Below are 22,008 nucleotides of genomic sequence, written 5' to 3' on the forward strand. Positions count from 1 at the left end.
TCCTTCCGCAGAGGTCAGTGCAAGCCTATCCTCAGCAATGGATGCTGAAACTACCTTTGGTATGTTCTCCTTGCTGCATGCCTCATGTATTTCAGTGAGATTAAAATCATGTGTTCATGGGCAGTGAATGCTTAACATTTCTTAGTTGGGTAGATTAAATCCATCAGATATGGATTTTCCTGTTTGAAATTCACAGTGCTGTCTGATGGCTGCTAAAAGCACCCATTTGTTACAAATATGCTTGAGAGAATTAAGAGCTTTGGATCTTAGCGTGGATTTGGTTTGTTTTTGGTTTTTGTTTTTTTTTAATCAATAGTAATTAGGAAAACAAAGTGCAGAAGCAAGATGGTGAACTCAAGCAAAAAAAATTATTGAGTTCCACCATGCTTTGCTTAGCTGCTTGATGTATTAGGAGGGTGAAACCAAAGCTCCCGGGCATATCAGTCATTTTAGCTGCCCTTTCTGTATGTTTAATGAAATAATTATGTTTCCTGAGAGAATTTGCATATAAATTTCTTCTCCTCCTCCAGCACTTGTCCCTGAAGATTTACAGATGTAATTTTTTTGCTCCTATATTGTCTATCCAAACTACATCCATTCAGCTTTTCTTCCAAAACATACACCAAAAGAAGTCTCCAAGGTCCATATTTGGACATGGGGCCACTCTAGCTTACGTTACATTCTAAATCCAGTTTAGTGTAGATGTAGAAGTTAACCTTGGGTACCCGTTTTGGTCTCAGCTTAGACAATTCAGAATTGTAATTTAACACACTTGCTGACTCTCTTCTCAGGTCGCACATAAGAGCATTTGGTAGTTTTAAAGCCTGTAAAAGAAGTTCTAATTGCTGTCTGGTGCTGTGAAGAGATAATAAGCAGGTGGGTTCTCACTCACACACCTTATTAAAAAAATTGGGTTTTGTCTAAAAATGCATCCCCAAAGCTAAGCCCCTACCTGCTCCTAGCTAGAGGTATCTCCATTTCATTTGCACCTTTGCTTTCTCCTGTTTTCAGGGGATGCATTTATCTTAGCCTGTTTCCACATAGCCTTGTTCCTACTCTGACAGAACTGTTTCGTGTAAGAGTCTCAGTAATTAAAATACAGCTACTCACAGGGGCTTCCCTGCCAGCTCAAACCCAGTGACCTCGATGCAGATAGTTAGACTTGTCTCCAAACCAGCTTTGTGCCTTGTCATTGAAGAGAGAGGGGAGCTCAGTCTTTCCCACAGCTCCCTGCTTGCGGCTGGGACTGAGCAGTACCCAGCTGCCAAGTTTTCTTCTGGCCTTTTATAATGGGCTACTTTCTCTGCCTCAGTGACTAAATCCTGCAGGAACTGCCCCAGAGAGCTTCAAACCAAATAGGACTATCCCAGAAAGTTTTTCCTCTTTTTCTATAATGATCTGGTAGACCCTATTACTGTTAATATTTAACATCTTTACAAAACTAATAATCAGATTTTTAATATATTTTTTGTTCCCCTGCTCTGAGGTGAGGGGATTGTATTCATTATGTTATACAGAAATTTGCACAGCTTCAGGTGGCTGATGTTACATCTGTTCTGAAGGCATTCTCTGATGTGCTTTGTTTTTTGCTTGTATTTTGCAATATGTAAGTTTTATAATTCAGTAATTTCTCCTAATTTCATAATAAACATGTTTCCAAGTCCTATGATCTACTGCTTAGAATAAATATCAGAAATTTACATGGGAGGAAATTAAGGAGATGTGTAGTCAGTCCCAGACTGGCAATGCTCTGAGTCAAAGCCAGAGACAGACAGATCTGGAAATCATCAATCTTCCAGTGCTCTTAAAGTTGTAGTATATTGTAAGATATAGTGTTGAAAGCAAACAAAATTTATTTGAGAACTGGTAAAATTTCTGTTGTCAGTGCTTTAACCACATACAGGTTTTTTATTACCTGAAAGCTCTTTGGATGAAATTTGACTAAAATTTTCCAGGAAGCCTTATACCCCAAAATTTAGGAGCTGAGACACCCTCTTACACCTATAAGAGATGCAGGTTCCATTTTGTTTCCTTCTTGCCCTGAAATATTGAACCCAGAAAAGTTCAAATCCTTTTCATGACTATTACAGGTAGGTGCTGTCTGGATTGGGATATGCCCTGATGATCTATATCCGTGGTCACGCATGCCAACAGTGTTTATTTGTGTAATAGGCATTTGTGCTGGAGCAGGCACTGAATCCCAGGCCTGCTCAGTTGTGATCTGTTAGGTAAGAAAGTGATTTTTCTCACATGGGCTCAGGAAATATTTGCTAACACTTGCAAAGGAAAGCATTACTAAAGGAGAAGCTGATGTCTTAGGAGTGGTCCAGACATTCTCTTGAGAGTTGGATGGCCATGGTTCAACCATTCCCTGTCTACTTTATTTTCACTAAAAGCCACATTTCAATCTATGGCTGGAAAGACAAAAGTTCAGCAGATTTCTATTGCTGAACGCTTCAAGCTGGTAACTGGAGCTCAGGTAAATTTTTGCTAGGAATCTGATGATTGTCCTGAAGGATGATGGTTTTCCAAAATATGTCAGCCCAACATTTTCCTCTTTTTAGTTGAATAAATTACTCAATTCACTTGCACTACATACAGTTTATTGGTAATATTTTTCAAACTGGCTAGCAGAAGAGATGCTAAGGATCTAAAATAAAATAATCTGACTCTTTAATTACTGCTTGCAAAACAAAAGAGCAATCCGTGAGGATTTTGATATCTCTGGAGGCATTTCTTTCTGCTTACTTGTGGATGTTTATAATACAAATCACCAGCACTTGATACAGTCTGTCATAAAAAGCATGTAGCATCCCTTACACATTTTTAGACAAAGATGTGGATTTGTCTTGTAGCCAGTTCTTATCCCATACTTTGTTTTGAGTCTTGATGTGATGAGATGTCTGGAAGGCATTGCTGAATGACACATTTTAAAATCACTAAGTCATTTGAAGACCCATATTAAATGTACTTGCTCTTGTATTGTTCAATGCCCTTTTCACAACAATAAGGAAACTGTCATGGTCTATTACACCAAGGAGTTTCCAGGTTTTCAGTATATGTGGAACTTAATTGCTCCGTTGTGTTTGATAAGAGAAAGCCTGATCCTGGTAGGATTTAGATTTAACTTTGAAATATTTTTTTCCATCACACAAGGAAGCAGTGAATGCCTGAAGAGGAATTCTGTGGTGAGAGGGATTGGAAAGCTGGGGCTGTACCACAGCCTAAGAAAAAGACTTTATCTGGTCATCTTAACTGGGCAAGTCAGTTATGATCAGCAACACTTCATGTCTGAAATTCTTATACTGAAGTAAAAGCATTTTAATAAATTAAAATAACTAGCTCTATCTAAAACCAGAAAATTTGCTGTACTGCAAAATTAAAGCCAATGACTCCTTCCCTGTCTGAGTAACTGATACCCAATTTTCAGTATAACTTGAAATCTGTGAGCTAGCAGTTTCGTATTTTGTTATACTGTAATATTTGAGAATGGTGGGGAAAAATTTATGTTTTGAACAGCTTATTTTTGTACTTAGTATCAGATGGACATTTTTTAAATAGCCCCTTTCTATTAATTAAGCCCCATTCTGTTTATGGCCTGCCTTGGTCCTTGGATGCTAAACTCTATTACGGGCCAGTAACTGAGCCACAATGTTCATAATTCAGCCAGTCTCCCAGCGCTGCCACCTTGCTGTGATCTCTCTGTAGGTCTCCATTGTATTCATTGTTCTTATTTCAAATTTATGTCTGTTTATCTGTAACCCAGATCCTCTTAGTTTTCCTAATGCTTTGCCTCAAAGATCAGAAACCTTTGGCTTCTAGTGAGTATCAGTGACATGATGTCCCAGATCTGACTCCAGAATTCATGGTCCTTAAGTAGTAATGCATGGGACTCTCTTTATTCTCTTTATTCTTGCTAACTTACCTAAAAGTTTGCAAAGATAAAGATGAAGGATTCCATCCTGGTTTTTAATTTTTTTTCAATGAACAGTAAACACATCTCAGTGAAATTCCAGCTGAAGCCACTGACACAACTGCTTTCTTAGCCCCACTGTTGCTTGTATGCTAATGTCTTTTTTTTTTAATTGCATTTGCTTTGGGGCCAATATGCCAATCAGCATGACCTCTGCAATGAAGTGCATGCATTTGTTCTGCTGAATTTATCTCTTTCCTGGTAGTGTTGGTCTTTTTCTCCAAGCTATACAGGCCCCTGTGGTGTTGACATTGTCGGGCCTGCATGAAGTGCTCCATAGAACCCTCCATCTTCTCCCAAGTTATTGACATTGCCTTGGCTTGTGTATTCATCACAGAATGTGCAGTTTTAGTCAGCCACACAGACTGCGCAGTTTTAGTAGACTCCAGAGCTGAGTCTTTTCTGCAGCAGCTCTTGCAGCTGCCATGTCTTAGATGTTCCACCATATCTTCACTGTGTCCATGCCATGGTACCATTTTTCTCTCTCTGCTTCAGTCTGAACTGGGTGGAGGTCTTTGCTTGGGCAGTTCTAGTTGCCTTGTCAAGGTTAAATCTGGGATTTAGCAGTCTCATTTCTGAGAATATTATTTTTTTATCTGTGTCTCAGCCACAAAGTTGTAAAACTAACTCTCAAGATGTAGACCAGGTATAAAATCCTCTATGTTTTCACCTCTTATTTTACTTTTTAAATTTTTTCCCCCTTGATTTTTTTTTTGTGGGGGAAGTGTGGGGATTGTTTTTTCATGTTTGTGAGGGGAATAGTTTACCACAAGCTACCCAGAGAAGTGGTGGGATAACTCTTCTATCAGGTTTCAAAGAGTTGTTCAACAAACTTGTTTGATTATTAATGCATTATTCAGTGGTCATACTTAAAGATGGGGTTGGAAAGAATACTGTTATCTTGCCTGACCTTCAACTGTTTGTAAGATGAACTTTGAAAAAACACAGCACTCTGTTCCAGCTGCTTCATGCTGTGAGGTGCTTCCTAATGCAGAATGTTGAACATACTTCTGAAAGCTTCTCACTTACAGTCCTTGTCTTCAAATATTGACATAATTTAATTATTTTTGTTATACAGTATTCTAATGATGTGTTGAAGACCACTGCGTTACCAGCAGTTACCAAGACAAAGAAAGTGAGGGCACATCCACAGTGCTGGGTCCAGTTTTGAGCTCCCCAGTAAAGGAGATATGCACATACTAGAACAAGTCCATCAAAAGGGCTCAAAGATGGTGAAAAGATGGAACATCTGCCATTCGAGGAGAGGCTGAGAGAGCTAGGACTCTTCAGCTGCAGAAGAGATGGCTCAGGGGAATCTCATCTGTGTGTATCAATACCTGATCGTGGGGACCTCCTTGTCCAGAGGAAGGCCATAGAGATGATCAGAAGGCTGGACCATGTCTTCAGGAGACTGATTTGGGCTTTTAGCCTGTAGAAAGCTCTGGGGAGACCTTGCAGCATCTGCCAGTAGCTAAAGGGGGGGACTACAAAAAATCTGGAGAGGGACTTCTTTCAAGAGCATATAGGAATAGGACAAAGGGTAATGGCCTTAAACTGAATGAGAGTAGATTCAGATTAGATATTAGAAAGAAATCCTTTAAAAGGGTGGTAAAGCTATGGGACATACTGTCCAGAGAAGCTGTAGATGCCTCATCCCTGGAAGTGTTCAAGGCCAGGTTGGATGGGGCTTTAAGCAGCCTGGTGCAGTTTGAAGGTGTTCCTGCCTGCATCAGGAGGGTTGGAATTAGAAGGTTTTTAAGGTCCCTTCCAACCCAAACTATTTTATGATTCTTTGACTCTAAGTAAAGAAGGAAAAGCCAGACTCTTCTCTGACATAAAGTGACAGGATGAGAGTCGATTGAAATTTAGGAAATTACATGCGAATATAAAGTAGAATTTTTTTTCCTTTTGTAATGTGAGGGTGATAGAAGACTGGAACAGGCTGTCCAGAAAAGTTGTGGAATCCCCATCCTTGGACACATTCAAAATTCACCTGAGCAACCTGCTGTAGGTGACCCTGCTTTAAGCAGGGGACTTGGACAAGACAGTCTCCAGAGGTGCCTGCCAAATTCATCAATTCTGTTATTTGGTGAATCTACATATGTAGTATGTACAAAAGAAAGGTTAAATGGTACAAAGGTGAACTTATAACTGAACCCACATATATCCTACTCTCAGCTATGCCTGATCTGTTGCCCAAAATAAGCTAAATTAATGGAAAAATGCCATACTGTGGTTACAGGTTAGAATATTATTGCTGGAACAGTAATGAATGGTTATTAACTTTTAGCCATGAGGTGCTCATGTTTCACTACAGTGTGGGTCATACACTGTACAAATACAGTTGTAATGTCCCTTTCAGGATTGCTAGCTGGCTCTTCAAGCCAACTGGAGTGACTTTAGGCAACGTGTACTTAAATTTTTGTTTAAACGTCATGGTCTGGAAATGGCAAGCACACCCCCGCAGGTGGTGACACTAAACAAGCAGTATCAGTCATAGGGAGCTGATAGAGGATGGGTGTTCCCATCCTCCTGCTGGCACAGCTCCAGCTGATGGCTTGATGATAGCGTGGCTCTATCTTAGCATTCAAACGCAAAATGCTCATTTTAAATTGCTCTTTTTAATTTTTTTTTTTTTGGGAGGTGGCATAAGCAATGCTATCCCAAATCTTGTGAAATACTTACTTGTCAAAAGGCTGATATATGTTTCAGCAATGCTTGGCGCAGAGGCACAGGAGCTGGGACAGAGCAGCCGTCTCTCATTTGCCCTCCCTCTCCACAAGGTCATTCCAGCAGCTGACAATGACTGAAATAGAAGCAAGCTTAAGCAGTGTGGTCTTTTTGCATGCAGCTGTTCCCCATATCTAGCTGTATCACTTGTAGATTCCCTGGGAGGCAGGGAATTCCCATATAGTCAAGTCAAAGGTAGCCTAATCTCTGTGTGCCAAAAATATTGTGTGGAAAAAGATGGAGATGTGAGTGTGATCTGAAAGCAGATCACTACATGAGGAGCCATACATAAGTAAAAACGCATCTATTAGAGCTCCTGTGTCAATTACCTGTTAGGAGCCATTTCTGCTTTTAACATGTCTGAATGAAAATAAAAAATAAGGTGTAATTTCTTGTTTTGTGTTGAGAGACTTGTAGCTATCCTGCTGTAGCTAGGTAGGTTTTCAAAGCTGAATGCATTGAGTCATTACAAATAACAGCAGGCTGGGATTTCAGTTCCTGCCCTCCTATTTCGTATCATGCAGCTGCTGGAGCTGCAGAGCAAACAGGCAGCTGGTGGAGAGCTGCCTGCAACCAGCAGCCTCTCCATTCTGCAGGTGTTGCTGGGCAGAAGTAACCGGGGACCAGCTGGTAGCACCCACCTCCTTTCTGGAATAAGTGGAAGGTATATAAATCAGCAACACAGGAAGAATGGAGGAAATGCCCGTCTTTGCTTGGCTATTGTGGAGCTCTGCTGTTTGCTGCTTTGGTGGGTTGGTTAGCAGGGCTGAATCCAAGTTGCTAGTTCAGGACCCAGTGCTGATCCCTCCAGTGATCCTAAGTTTTAAATGTCAAATATCTTATCAAAAAGTTAAAAAGCAAACTGAAGGTAATGGATGGCAGTAATGTAGATGATGTCAGTTATTTGGAGAGAAGCAATTATTCAGTGCTATATTCATGTGGCTGCAACCTGCCAAAAGACCACAGGCATGGGAGTCAGTAGTTATTTCTATTATATTCATTACAGGTTTGTAAGATAGGCACTACTTTCACCTGGTTCATATGAGGATTGAATAATAAACTGTAATCAGTTTATAAGCTCCACTATCTGTTCTAGCTCACTGTACTTTCTAACTAAAGATCCTAAAAAGCTAAAAATTATTTGCAGTTTTGGATGAGCTTCATGTGGACACTTGGATATTGCAAATGTCACATTGTGTGTGTGCAGAGCTGTTCTCTATGGTTAGGAGCTGAGACCTTTGGCATGATGTCCTATAAAATCTTTATTTTTTCACCATCTTACAGAAGAAAAATAATCTATCAGATGGTGGGTTCCGCTAAGGATGCCTTCATAGTTTTGAGAGGTGTTCCTTACACTTCTATTTCTTCTTTTTATTGACCAGTAAGATTGTCACACCTGTATTTCCTTGCCAACTTCCTGGTTGATGTGTGCATGAGATCAGCATCAAGCTTGCTGATTTTGTTTCTCATGTAGCTGTTATGCAGAACCAGTCCTAGTTTTTGGTCTTAACTGTCCTGGCTCAGCCCAAAAAAATAAATAACATTCTTATAGCTGGTAAATTAAAGTACAGTCATCATAAAAGCCTAAGAATTACTGTAAGAAGTAGCAAGCTGCATCTTGGACTTTGAGACCATCCTTTTGGTGATTGACACTGCTATGTCAATGAAACTTAAGCATGAATGCACTATAATAATAAGAATTTTCCAACTGTCTTCTTGACTCAGTCAGATTAGTTGTGAAATAAAACCACCTCATTTTCTTCTGTTAAATACTGAAAATGTAGGAATTTAAAACTCCCGATACAAGTAGCTCTACCTTTTAACTATTTCAGTTGCAGGCTGTAAGAGTTTCTGGGAGATGCCTTGACATTGTGAGGACTCCAGCAAAGTTAGTGGGGCCATTTGTTGTTGAATTTGCATTTGTCTAGCAGACCTTGGGTCTACATTACTCACAGGCTTTTTAGTTCCTTTGGATTTGGGAAATGAGGAAAAATAGTTTAATTTAACAAATCTTTTTCAGATAACTGACACATGCCTTGAAGACTAAAGATGCTTAAAGGGGCACATGGTGTGATTCTTGGGGGGGTCCTGTTCAGGGAGAGGAGTTGAACTTTGATGACCTTTGTGGGTCCTGTCCAGCTCAGCATATTCTATGTTTCTATGGTCAGATTAAAAAAATAAAGATGTTAATTTAAAAGAAGAAGTGTTAAATTCACAAAGCTATGAAGAAAATGAAACTGGTGCTTTGTGTTTACAGGTAATTTAAATTGAAAAGCAAAATTGTTCCAGGGGTATTATTCTTACTGTACAATCATAAACTTTTCTTCCTGTCACTAATGTTGCTCATTTAAAGAAAAATTACTCCTTTTGCTCTGATTCTATTAGCAAGGTAAATCTATTAGCAAAGACCCCCCCCCAGGAAAGTCTCAAGAGTATTACCTTTATGAGAGCACACCATGTTGCCATGTTTCTTTCCTGTGGCCTGTTTGGTGAGCAAACAAACCTTTTGTGAGTTCATACAGTGATCTGGTTCACACTCAGTAGAGACACTTCAGCTTCCAAATTCTATATGTGTCTGTCTTCCTTTTAGTTCTAGAAAATTTAAAGTCAAGCTCTATTCTTGGCCACTTGTCAAAAGGTCATCATTTAATTTTTCTACAGGAATGTTAAGTCAACCCCTAAGTGAATCTCAAACTGAACACTCTGCTTTTTCTGACTGCATCAGCTGGTATGATAAATTCAGCTCGCCTTGCAAACTGCTTTATATAGAAACCTTGCTAGATAAAATGCTTTGGTTCAAGTGGAAGATACATTGTGTTGAATTCTGTAAAGCCTTCTAACCAGCCCCAGAATAGTGCTGCTCTCCAATTTGCTTGGTTTCACTGAAATCTGCCTTGTGTATGAGTCTCACCCAGGATGACTCGCAGAGCTGGCGAGCAGGAATCTCTAATAGCAGTAGCCCTGGGTGTTGGTTTTCTGCTCTGTGGCACCATAGCAATTGGGAGTGGCTTTGTTTAATTAATAATCAAAATATCCTACTTGCTACCTTTAGTTTGACTAGGGAAGTGGAGAGAGGGGAGAGAGAGAGAGAGAGAGAGAGTAAACCTACCTGTAGTGTATAACAATAATGAGGTTTAAATGTTACACAGATAAATGACAAAGAGTTTATTCTATCCATGAAGGAAGAAACCCTTTTACTTTCTCTTTGTGTGTTCTATGCAAGATGGTATTGCATTCTGAATGTGTTGTAGACAGCATCCTAATGCAGGAATGCAGCTCTCAGTCAGCAAATCTGAGAGGAATGAAAGTTAATGCTGGGTTTACTCTCCTGGTTGAACAGTACCTTGCAGCTAAGTTGTACCAAAAATATTGCTGCAATTCTTCTAACAGGAAATTAATTGGATATAAAACTAAATGCAAACAAAAGCTTCACCCCACAGTTTTGGGGGTTTTGTTGTATTATTTTATGTTTTTAAGATTTTGTTATTCTCCAGTTCATACTAAGTCATGAATTTAGCAAAGATATCAATGAAAGACCCACTAACATCTCTTTGCCCATTTGCTGCAGGTGCCAGGGTTGATATTTTGGAAAATAAACACATATTTGGAGGCTAGAGTAGTAACACTTGTTCTTTGTTTTGGTGAAGCTACCCCTGTCCTTGGGCTTATTCATAGGTTCTGCATCATGCAACTTTAAAATAAAGTGGAGTCAGATTCAGACCACTCTTTTTTCATTCATTCATTTTAAGTCTTTTATTCTCAGGCTTCTGCAGAAGGATGAAAACTATGATTTAGGCAAGCTTTTTGGAAGGGGTGATTTGGGATCCAGGGAGTTATTTGCTGTCAACCAAACATTTTAAACAAAAAAGTAACTTTAAAAAAAAAGTGCTTGATCAAAGACTTGCATTTTTGCTGTGTCAAATTGTAATTTTGCAAAAAAAAAAAAAAAAAAAAAAAAAAAAAAAGAAAAATCTGTTTGGATATGAAAGGTAAGATTTTTTGCAAAATTTCTCATTAAAGTAAAAATTTATTTATAAAAATTATTTTGGCTTCACTTCCCAAAATGAGACAGTCACAGAGAATTGCTTGTGCTGTTTCTACTTGTGAAGATCCACAGTGTGAATAATTCTCTAAGTGAAAGCATGAGTCAGTTACAAAGTCACTGTTTTAGAAAGGACTTAACCAGTTGAACAGTCTGGTGGGAGATTGGTAAAATGAAATCAGTTTAATCATAATTAGATGGTGGGGTAAGATGTAGCATAACACATGAAATTTGTAATTTTCCATAGAGTCTCCCACTCCTGGTAGAAAATCAGATGGCAGAATTTTGCCTTCTAGACTAAAATGGAGAATTTAAGTGCTCCTTGAATCATAGAGAGGCTTTAAAATTGTTAGAGCAAGAGATTCAGATTTTTGAAATTGCTGTTCATTCAACCTGCAACTTCAGGACACAATGCCACTGAAAAGTGAACAATATTGGACTCTACACTTGAATCTACAACCCGGATTTGCATTTTGTGCCTACCGTTACTAAATTTACTTGTGACTTTCTACTAAGTCACCCTGATGTTCTTGTTGATTAGAAACACTTTGTTAAACATGGTTTAGGAGTTTAGCACTGCCCAATGACTACAGCTTTTACCATTCTGAAGGAGTTTGTTTTGGATATGAACTTGGGTCATTCCAGAGTTCTTGTGGGACATTTTAATATGACAACTGCACTTTGAATCCAGTTTTTTGTGGGGACTCTATTATTTATGCCTCCAAAGATGAAATCAAATAACCAACTATAAAGCTCTAAAATTATTCACATAGATCAATGCAGTTATGGAACTGTGTCAGTGAAACTGTGTTGGCAAACTGTTACTATTATAATAACAAAAAGAGAAATTATAAAAATGGAGATGTGAGAGCACAGGGTGCTTGTGAGGTTGATGGAGTTCCCTATGCCAGAGCTACTGGAGCAGTGTGTTGTTGTAAGTACACACAGTGGAGGAATTGGCAGGTCACAGCATAGGCACACAAATGTTAGGAAAAGCTTCTCCTTCTGAGTGGCAAATCTTAGCTTATCTGATATAATACTGTGCAAAAGTTGGCCTGAGCTCTTCTGGGGTTATCTGGGACAGAGAAGTGATCATACTGTCATTTTGACAGATGAAATGCACCAGGCTCACCATTATGGGTAATCAGTTAACTGCTTAGCTGAGTGCCTTCGTTCCTAAACTCCTTTTAAGTCACTGAAGAACTTCTCCTCTCTTCTTTGCCATGGTGCTCAGCAGCCTTTCCTTTGCCAGGTCTATATGAAGAGTTTCTCTTCTGCCAGACATAGTTTTAAGGTTAAGCTGTCTGAGGTACAGCTTGTGTGTCATGCATTAGTGTTCAGTTGTGTCCTGGTTCCTGTCCAGTTCCTGGGGACTGGCTTTGAAGAGAAGCACCAGCTTAGAGTGAGAACTCAGCCCTTTCCCTGGATGACCTGGGAGCATGATGATGTATGTGTTGTCATTATAACTCTTGGTTTGAAAACAATGTGGTGGGACAACTTTTTGTTACTGACTCAAGTTTTTAAATTAATCCTTCATTTTTCCCAATTACAGTGATGTCAATATTTAATAATCTTTGAAATACTGTGCCTGTGGCACAGAATATGGAAATATAAGTCAATATAATGCAGGGGTGTAGCAGGTGTGTGTTCAGGCATCTTGAACAGGATGTGCTGGCGGAAGTGTCCTGGAACTACCTTCCTCTTAATTCCTGCATTTAGCTCACTTGCAAAGCTAATTGGATATAGTTTCTTCATGTAAGCAGTAGCTTGGCTTGTATTTCTACTTTGTTTAATAACTAATCTCTTCCAATCTATATATGTTTAATCAGGAGATGACCTAGGTCAGATAATGTCTGCTGCAAATGTTCTATTTGCAGTATGTTGTGCTAAGCAATAGCAAATCTGTTGAGTATTCTCGTAGTACAAATCCCTTTCAAATCACTTTTACTAATGGAAAGAAAACGTGTCAGCTTCTGAGTGGCTGCCTACCTATTCCTGACTGACTTGATGTTTTCAAGAAGAGTTTCAGGGGATAAATATACCCATGCTATATTTATCCATGATGGTTTCAATTTGTCAAGCTGCTGCTAATTTAAGTTGCAAAGAACTTCCTTTAGTATTAAGCAATTATTTCTAGGTTGATTAGTCTTAAATAATTTGTCCTAAATCTCAGACCTGTCCCAAATCTTGTGTACTTTTATACCTGTTGTTTACTGGTTTGATAAATGCAAATCTCTATATATCATTAAAATCTGATCCATAGATTTCAAATTGCCGTGTCTGTCTGTCAAATCTGCATTTTAAAAACACCTATCTATCTATCTATCTATCTATCTATCTATCTACCTACCTACCTACCTACCTACCTACCTATCTACCGCTATACACATGCAGAAAGGACAAAGGGTCTTGCCAGAGTAGTGATGCAGAAGGTCTCTTTTTCAATTATATTTGGGAACAGGAAACAAGCTTCTTTCATGGTGGTCATTTTAAACATTTGATATCTATTAAGACCACTGCTCACTTGCAAAATTGAAAAACCTCATGGATTTATCTGTTTTTTTTTTTTTTTTTGTGAGGAATGACATCAAGACAGTCCATCAGAGGGTCTTTCCATTGTGGTCATCAGGCAACCCTGCTCCTCTCTGTGTGAATTTATGCTGAACCAGTAAGCCATGTCTGGGACTGGGGACTGCCAAGTTGGATGAATCTGCCCGTTGACAAAGGACACGCTGTCTCATTACAGTGCCTAGCGTGATGTCAATGATGTGGTTGGTGCTCTCTGAGATCACTGCTTCTCTGGTGAAGGGGAGGGCAGGAGGTCAGCCCTGCCAGCCCAGCCTGAGGAATGCCTCTGTGCTGGCTCTAATTGTGCTCCTGTGGTGAGGAGCTCAGAAATGAGAGACTAAACAACTGCACTAAGCTGCTGCGCTGGGAGGACTACTGGGAGGTTTTTCACATGGTAGCCTGTTCAACAAAGGCCCTAAATATACCCACGCTGGGGCATGGCTGTCATTCTGACCCAGGCTATTTGTTTCCTTCTTGCCTGATTATTGAGGATTAATATTCTGCCTTCTTGGCCCCTGTAATATTCTGGTCTTGAGGCAGCATAGGAAAGCAAATAAAGTGATAGGGAACGATTCTTGAATGCTTGATCATTCTTGTCATACTGTTTGACAACTCTTTTTGTGTTGTAAATGTGCAGTAAGACCTTTGATCCCTGAGCTGGTCACATTAAGTTCACTGCTCAGGCTGAGGCCCTGCTGTGCATTCAGTGAAGGTTTTGTATCTGTGGAAAAGAATGAAGGGACACAGAATACTTTGTGCAAACCAACCTGGGAGGATAGATGTGTTCTGGAAATGAAGCTTAAACTGTGCCTCTGTAGAGGGAGTGGTATTGCTATGCAGGCTGGCAGCTGCTGCAGCTGAACACAGCTCTGCCTTGCCCTGTTTGCGTAGCTGGGTGGATGCTGGAGACAAGGGGAAAGTGGATAGGAGCTTGGGCTGGCTTTCCCGCCACGCACAAGGTCCTCGATGAAACACAGGAGTCATCATGTGGTGAAAAAGGAAGAAAGCTGCCCTGTGCTTTCTGTGCCAAAAAGGGAGGGTGTCACTGGCAGCTCTTCCTGCCTGGATGCATTTTTGGGCTGGAGGAGGAAATGAGAAGTCAGGGCGATGATACACGTGCTGATGGTGTGAACTTCCTGTAGTGTAGGAAGGGATGCTGTCCCACAAAACCTCCCACAAAACCCTGTAGGAGCAATTGCAACCGCCCCTGACATGACTAACCCTGAGTGACTGCTTAGCAGAGTCCACTGTGAATAGCTGCATTGTGAAGGGCTTGGCACACTTCTGTTCTCATAGGTGTTTCAGAAAGAGGGATCTCCAAATGAAGATAAATGGAATCAGTGATATAACAAACCAATGACAAAGAAAAGTTGAGCAACAATCAAAATTCTGTGCAGGAGCTGGAAGTTTGCTGTCATGGATACATGCCCATTTCTGCGTTATTTTAATTGTGCAATTTCAGAAAAGCACAAAGTGCTGTTTTATTGAAAAAAAACCCTATAATACATATAGATTTACCGAAAAGTAATTATTTTAATTATAACAGTTTTTCTCTGATTGTTAAAATTCGTTTGATTTATGAATATTACTTAGATAATGTGCCCTGATGATAAAATAATTTTCTAATCACTTATGAGAGAAATTCACTGGAGAAGTATTTCTTTATTTATACCCCTTGCTGTGGAAGCTACATTCTTGACTTTTTTTGATTCATTTACTAGCTCAATTAATCCAGGTGGCCTTCCTTTGGTCATGCCCACAATCCCTTTCCTTTTTCCTCCCAGGAAGGACCAAGACATAGGCACAAACTGCCTACACAAGGAAGCTGCATGGCCTGGAGATATGAGAGATAGAGAGAGCAATGTGTAACCCCTGTAAATGGGGAGGCCAGATTCCAGAGCTCCTTCCCTAGGAAATCCATACTGGGAAATGGCAGTTTAAAGTAGATCAGACCAGCTTTTCTTTGATGCATTTTTTTTTTCTTCTCTGGAGAAAAGAGCCTATAAAGGCACATTTTGCGCTGTTGTTCTTTACAGCCTGTGTCGCTCCATCTTCTGTTGAGTAGGACAAGACTGTATGTTACAATATTTGTCTTAAGTACCTGTCAGTGATGACCCTCCCTTCCCCAGGCAGCCACTGACAGCTGACTCATGCTTTTTTCCTAGAGAATGACAGCCTCAAGGCTTTAGTTTTTGACTTAATTCTGGCTCGAGTTCAGGAAAATATAATTTATGATATGCAGAGGAATTTTTCAGTGAATGGCGTATCCTTTCTTCCTCTACTGTCTTCCAAATTCAGTCTTACTTTCTTTCATGTTTTTCCTCTTAAATCAAGAGAGGATAAACATTTTGTGCAGACAAGTTAACAATGACCAGGAGAATTGAGATGCATGTACACATTTTAAAAACAAGTGAAAGAAGTGTATCACTGTTATGTTCCCTAATATGCAATGTCTTGCAATAAATTGATTTAGTAGTGTGGATTGCTAAATTATCATCCCCACCTATAGTCCCTTTTGCTGTCTTATCCAAATAATTAATTGAAGCATAAAGATGAATTTTAGGTCCATATGGTATAAGTGGTTTTGTCAACATGAAAAGGAAATGACACAGCTATAGAAAGGGAATACATTTTTCAGGTTTAATGTGTAGAATGGCTACATTTATATAAGTTGCTTATGTAAGTTATCACTTACTTCATCAATTGCCACCTAAAATTAACAAAGAAATCTGTGTTTCATTCAGGATCTACTCTTGCCTAGCATTGTCACTTCAACTGTGTAAAAGCTGTCCTTTCTCTATTAAACAAGCTAATTTCTATCTGCCATTCTATTCTGGTTTCACTAAGTCTAACTTATATAGGAGATGAGTTTGAAAATTTTCTGTAATGGTCACACAGTAAGTGCCTTGGTAAATTTGAGGATAATTAGAGATGTTTTTTGTTGCCTGAAGAGGTGCATAAAGAAGTGATTAGAACATATGCCAGGAGGAGGCAGCCTTTCTATATCAAGCTTTTTATAACAAGAGATTATAACTACTCACAATGCAACTGTAGAATCACACTTGCAATATATTTCATGTTTCATACAGTAAGTCTATATCCATCTTATAGATAATAAAATCAGTTATTAAAAATACTACCCAATACAGGAGAGACAACATGTTTCAAATATGTACTAGCATTGCATGAAAGCACTTGATGTGTAGGCAAATCACAGGAAGTGATTGTGCACACTTCTCTTCAAGTATCAGAAGGGAATTCAGGCATCTGTTCAAATCAAAGCACTTCATGCTAACAGTTCATCTGATTTTGGAGTAATATTCCTAAAATGAGAGAAAATAACTTGTAAGGAAACTTCAGGACTCGATAACTAGCTGCATACTGAAGGCCAAGGCTCTGCTCTGAGGCAGTTGTTGTTCTCCAAATAGAAGTTAGCTTCACATTTGGTAGATACAGTGCCAAGCCTTTATTTCTCCTGCCACCTGCCTTAGGCTGTAGTGGATACTGTGCCCTTGAAACATAAGTTTCTCCCCTTAATTTGTACAAGGCTAACTAGCATTTAGCTACTAATTAAACTTCAGTTAAGCTCATAACAGTCAAGGGATTATGATTATTCTTTAATCATGTGTAAAAATGAACCAAGAAGAGCAATGATGACAGCTACCATTGCTTCTCTTCATCAAGGCAGAGCCAATATTGTTGAGTAGGAATAGTGCATTTTACTTGTGCAGTAAACACTCACCTCAAGTACCATGTGAGGGGCATAATGGACAAAAGGGGAAAATGTGTTCATACCAGCAATATGTGCTGCTGTTGGGACTGAGTTCTGTCCTCACTCCATGGAATTGGAGAATTGTTTGGGTTGGAAGGGACCTTAAAAATCATCTATTTCCAAACCCCCTTCCATGGTCAGGGACACCTTCCACTGGACCAGGTTGCTCAGGGCCCCATCCAAGCTGGCCTTGAACATTTCCATTAGAGTCCTAGTAAGCCCAGCAACTGCATGCAGATTTCTAATTCCTCCCATTTGTTCCCCATGCTGTGTGTGTTTGTGGGCAGGAAGTATAGAGAAGCACTCAGTTGTTCTGGTTACCCACAAAGGGGATGGGAGCCATAATCCTGCCACTGTCCTCCCCCCACCCCTGTATCAGCATGCAAAGCAATCTGATTTAGCAAGCATAGACAATACCTTCACAAACTGTGTATTCAAATATATAAGATTTTAATTTTTCTCTGCACAGTTTTAAATTATTATAATTACATTTATTATTACATTTTTCAACTTTGCTGTTTCAAAATGTGGCTATGAGCCTGACATCTTTTTGGCAACTTTTGGCAACTTGCCCCTATAGTCCCTATGTAGTTTGAATATTTCCATGATTTATCAGCATACTGCCGCAAACGTATTGAGCCTACATGACTAAAGTATACAAATAGTGTAATGACAAAGTATTTACTGGCACTGGCAATGCTTGCTATTGTCAGACTTGCAACCACAATTTCTTCTTTAAATGAATTTCAGCTTCACCTGGTGACATGGTAGCTACTAAAAAACCTCTAGCGCTGTAGATAGAACTGTGGAATTATGTTTACAAAAATATTTTGGGAATTCACTCTTTCTCAAAGACATTGTTTCTTCTAGGTTTATGGTTCAGTAGACCATATTATGAAACTATATAGCAGGAAGAGTTTTCTATAGCTTTCTTGGTGAGTCATCCTCTCAAAGGACACGTATCCTTTGATTTGTTTCAGTGCAGGAAGGAAAAGTTTTGTGGTTTATGTGTCGGTTACAAAATTGTGGATGCTGTCTTTCATTTGTCTTAGCACAGTGCCTTTTCTCCCTTAATTTCAGGAATTCAAATGACTGATAGAACAGATTCCACAGTCAGAAAGAGGTGATGGTAATTAGTTGGTGCTTGTTTTCCATTAATATTAGCTAGCTAAAGGCACCCTCAGTTCCTTGAGCTGTCACATGCTTTTCGTGTGATCTTAACCTGCTTGTGTTTTAGTTCCTTCTCTATAAAAATATGGAAAGCTAAACATCCTTAGCTCCTGCAACTCACTTCAGGGTAAATAACCAAAGGAGCTGTCAGTCTCTTTAATGCTGCCTCCATATGGTAGGACACCTTCAGGCAGCACAGCTGCCTGTGGATACAGCTTTGCCTAGTGCTTAAGGTGTTTGGTCCTTTGTGCTCCAGAGATGCCCTGTAGCTGTACCTAGGGCTGTAGAAGCTCAGTTCACCATCTGTGCAGTCAACACACTTGGTCAGGAAAGGCAGCCTGAAGTTATCCCAGTGGTTGTACTTGATGGTATTAATAAAGTGACTGCCTCATAAACACTTCAGATAGGTTCACATTTGCACTGTTGCCTTCTAGAAATAGCATATGAAATAATGCTTATTCATTTAAAATTCTCTGTGACATATCCATAGAGCTGTTCCTTGGCTTTTATAAACAACAACCAAACAAATGCTAAAGGTTTATTTCTCTTTAATGGAGTTGTTCCGCATCTCATATCTTTAGTCCAAGAATGCAGGACAGCCCATAATACATTTTTACTGGACTATGATTCCTTCTGTATTAATTTGTTTGGTAGGTAAATAAGAAAGGGCGTTTTTCCAAGGAAGGAAAGATTTAATCTCCAGGTCCAGGGCAACTGCTGCTCTGAATCTTTGAATTCCCTTTTGGAATTCATTATGGAATTTAGGATTTTTTTTTTTTTAATTGCCAAGGTCAAGAGTATACGAATTACTGAGAACTAAGCCATTGAGGCCATGAGGGAAAATTTTTTCAATTAGGGCAAGAATGCTCCTCAGTAGGAATGTATATACAAAAATGTTTGATAACAATTTGATATATCGGTTGTGGAGTTGTCTTCCATGTGAAGCAGTAGAGGTCTGGAAGATGCGTGCTCTTCTTCTGCTCTTATGCTCTGATAAAAATGCTCAAGAGCTGTGTGAAATCACAGCCCCAGCTACTTATAGGCTTGAAGCAAAAAAATCCTTTAGCAGAGCAAGGCTACTTTTCTCTCCATCCTATGCAATATTCCTCACTATGGGGTGTAGCTTCTCCGCCAGGCAGTCACTGTTCCCTTCCCTGCATGTGAACATAAGCAATGAGGCTGGTGGTTTTTATACATCCGTGAACTTGTCTCTCTGTAGCTGGCTGAGTGCTAAATAGCAGGGTGGGTTCTTGTGTGCCAGCCTTTTACAAACAATCACCTGGGGACATGTAGCCAGGGTGTGCTAAGGATTAACGAGTGATACCTCAGAAAGGTAGCAGAAGACACACTAGATCTTTCTGAAGCCATTTTAAGCTCTTTCCTAAAACAATAACACAGTCTAAGCACCAACACACTCCATCAGGAGTGCTGTCCTTTTGAGTCTTATAAACTTGAAAAGTTATTGTGTATGGTATCTTTTCTCTTTCTCACAGGTCACACTTAGACATGTACAAAGGGTGACTTGATGAATGTCTACTGGAGTTGGCATTATAGGGAAATTTCAAAATGCAGTTCTTGATATGGTAGTGTGAACTAAAAGATGATTCTGCTTATTCAGGTTTTTACCTAATTACGCAAAAATAGGGGAAGCTGTAGTTATTGTGTGTCTTCTCTGATTCTAAAGGGATCAGCAACTATCTGATACCTCATAAAAGAAAACAGTCTGCTGAAATAGATGCACTTTTAGTGATGAGGGGGTCAGTTATTTACAATACATGGTAGCAACCGAAGATGGAAGTGATGAATTGCACGAACATCTTAAGCAGCAAGGAAAAGGAATTAATAGATAGACTGCAAATTCTGTAGGTTTTCTGGCGAACAAGTAAATATTCTTCCCCTTCTATTCAGTGGTTTTGGACTTTTTAATTGCCATGGAGACTATTCATTTCCTTCTGACTTGTACTGTAGATCTCTATATCCATTTGAAAAAAGGAACAAACAAAAGGAAGCAGATCAATCACTTGGTTGATCCTGTGGAGGACACCTCAGCATTTGGAAATTTCTCTGGGTCAGCCTTTGGTAAGGACACGTGTAGTACATGAAACAAGCCTAATTATATCAGTCTTATTCTGCACGATCAAGTTACTTTTGCATTTTAAGTGCTGAGGTGTCCCACAATCTGTCACCTCCATGGTACACAAAGGTATGGTGCCTTTTCTTTTCTTCTGGTCAGGTGCAAATATTTGCACATGGGAAAATGTTTTAGCTCCACAGACCAATAGATCAGCCATCTGCCTGGAAAAGGGAACGCCTTTCTGCGCTGAGACGGATACACAGGGGAGGATCCTGTTCTGTCAGTTCTCAGATTCCTGAGCCTCACCTCACTGACGTTAAGTCCACGTTTGTTTGTCTACTCTTGGTCTGATTACACCAGATAAGTCCAGACAGTAAAGTAGAGACGGATATGTGAACAGGTGGCAGTAATTTTGCTTCCCAGAATATCTTGTGTTCATACCAAATGCAAAACTCAGAGAAATCTTTTTGTAGAAAACATGGATTTCTACAGCTGATGCCGCATTATGCCCATATGAATGTTAACATCTAAACCTAGAGAATACAGGTTATGAATTCTGTAAAATCACACAGTCTACACAGGTAGGTTTTCTCATCTATTGGTCCTTTTACTGTGAATGAATTTATTCTGTGTAAAACAACTTCTGCTCTCACATTCACATTTTCAATCTTTCATTCTCTTCCTTCAGCTCTAACCTGGTTGGTTCAATTCCAGATAACCAAGGAAGAAAAAGAACAGATTCCAACTCTTTCCTTAAGAAAGTGAAAAGTAAAGAGTATAAATAAAAATCTACCCACTAATATTGTGAATAAATTTGTGTGGTGTGCAAACAGAAAAGCAAGGAATAAAAGAGGGAGCAGATTATCATGCCATTCGTTTCAGAGGAAAAGAGGGGAAAGAATCATGTTATGTCTGTTATTGAACAAGTTACAGGCTTACTATTTTATCCAAGAGCAGTGAGACTTTAATCTGAGATCTGAGTTTCTGTTCCATCAGCAGAAATATTACCTGGCAAAAGAGTCTTCAAAAAGAAGGCAGAAATGTAGTAGCAGCTCTAAAATTAGGGATGAGTGTTGAACTAAGTTGTGAGTAAAAAAATGTGCATATAGGGTGTCTTTTACCTGAATATCTAGCTCCACCAAAAGGACTTGATCTGAGTTTTTAAGAATTTCAAAGACTTAGTCCCATTTCTGAAGGCTATGGCTGGGAACAGATTTTAGCATGGTACTTATGGGGATTTGAGAAAGGAAAGAAGAGGATGAAATCCCCTTTACTTTGCAAAGAGATTTCATCTGACACAGAATAATTCATGCGCCTGTGACATCTCTAGAAATTGGCTACTCTCTGCTTGAATGAGTGGCTTGTTAAAACTGTTACAAACTTCCACAGCAGGAAATACTCTTCAAGGTTACAGATGCAATCATTATCAATACTACCTTTGGAAAATACTCTGGATTTTCTTCAAATGTTAAAATAACTTTCACTACAGTTTAAATCTAAAGGCTAGCTTTTGTCTGACAATTAAGTCAGTGATCATTGCAATTGTTCTGAAAATTTGGTTATTTATTTTGTTTCATTCACATAGTTAGTTTCCTGTCTGCTGGCTCAATATCAAATGCCAAAAATAAACACAACAACAGTAGCCTTCCAGGACTAATGTTTGAATTACTTGTTTCTTC

At 39.3% G+C, this 22,008-nt stretch overlaps 1 long non-coding RNA gene across 1 annotated transcript; it reads left to right on the forward strand.

Annotated features, from left to right (window-relative positions):
• Positions 1–9,309: 9,309 nt before the first annotated feature.
• Positions 9,310–13,788, forward strand: LOC128807322 (uncharacterized). The gene is made up of 3 exons (XR_008437120.1): positions 9,310–9,431; positions 13,325–13,413; positions 13,492–13,788. It is a non-coding gene; the product is annotated as an uncharacterized LOC128807322 (long non-coding RNA).
• Positions 13,789–22,008: the final 8,220 nt, after the last annotated feature.

The sequence above is a fragment of the Vidua macroura genome, chromosome 1 (genome assembly GCF_024509145.1).
Source record: "Vidua macroura isolate BioBank_ID:100142 chromosome 1, ASM2450914v1, whole genome shotgun sequence".
Taxonomy (NCBI): domain Eukaryota; kingdom Metazoa; phylum Chordata; class Aves; order Passeriformes; family Viduidae; genus Vidua; species Vidua macroura.